The 1086-nt window shown below is 34.1% G+C and overlaps 1 non-coding gene across 1 annotated transcript; it reads left to right on the top strand.

Annotated features, from left to right (window-relative positions):
- Positions 1 to 109, top strand: LOC128196877 (small nucleolar RNA snoR103). Its single transcript, XR_008249283.1, has one exon. It is a non-coding gene; the product is annotated as a small nucleolar RNA snoR103 (small nucleolar RNA).
- Positions 110 to 1086: the final 977 nt, after the last annotated feature.

Here is a 1086-nt window from a genome sequence, read left to right as displayed (position 1 = left end):
ATTAAGTATGTGTACCTGCTGTAAATTTAATATGGACAAAAAATAATATGTGGGCTTTAGGTTGGATTGACTAAATTTCAAGTTACCCATAAAGATCCCACATACATTGAACTAATTTCACAATTATAGTGGATGTGACAACTTCTATGTGGCACATGATATGATATCGTTTCCTTGTTACCCTATTTTTTCTTAATGAGTCATTTATCTACATTTTGCCTGGATGTTATTGGCCCCCCACTCAGATTCAATGCTGGGGAAATTGTTATAAATCGTATACTTTTTGTCTGAAGGAAGTGCTTGCAAAGGCTTTTAATGAATCTGTTGAACTATTTGCTATGTTACAAAGTTTGTTTACAGAATGATAACCGATATTGTATTACATACTGGTTGCGATTGTTTATGTGTTGAACATAGTTTAATTGAATTTTGCATTTGTTGTAGCATCGCTTATGATCTAAAGACATCTATCTCTGACTTATCATGTACTTTTTGAAGTTGTCTTTTTGAATTGTTATAGTTAAACTGTGTATACGTCTCGTAATTTGTATCTAAAAGTTTTTGAATTTACAGGCTGCAGATTCCCGGTTTGAAGCAGAAGATGATGAAAGAGGCATTTGCCTCTAATCTTATTGGGGCCTCCGATACGAGTACCATAACTCGTCCTCCACGTCATGTTACATGGAAGAGAGCTCGCCAAAGACCATTTGGGGAATACACATCTAAGAAAACAACGAGCATAGCTAGGCGCATTGTAAGTCCATGTAATAACAACATATGATCTCCTATATGTGATTAACTTAACTTTAAATATTTGGTTGTAGGATGAGTTGGTGGAGCAGAACATATGTGGTACATTCACTCCGGAGGGCCGTGAGGACATATTGGCAGTTGACAATGGTCGTCTAGAGCTTTCTAGACTTGTTCGAGGTGTTGGTAATGTGAACACCCAATTTCATCATGGTGACTAAATAATATACGCATTTTCTCATTCTATCTTATTTTATGTCTTTTTATCATTTTTATTTTACTTTTAATTTCTTTTTATTATTCTATTTTATTTTACTTTACTTTTCCTTTTATAAT

This window comes from Vigna angularis, chromosome 5 (assembly GCF_016808095.1).
Source record: "Vigna angularis cultivar LongXiaoDou No.4 chromosome 5, ASM1680809v1, whole genome shotgun sequence".
NCBI lineage: Eukaryota > Viridiplantae > Streptophyta > Magnoliopsida > Fabales > Fabaceae > Vigna > Vigna angularis.
This window is presented reverse-complemented; position numbering and strand designations above follow the sequence as displayed.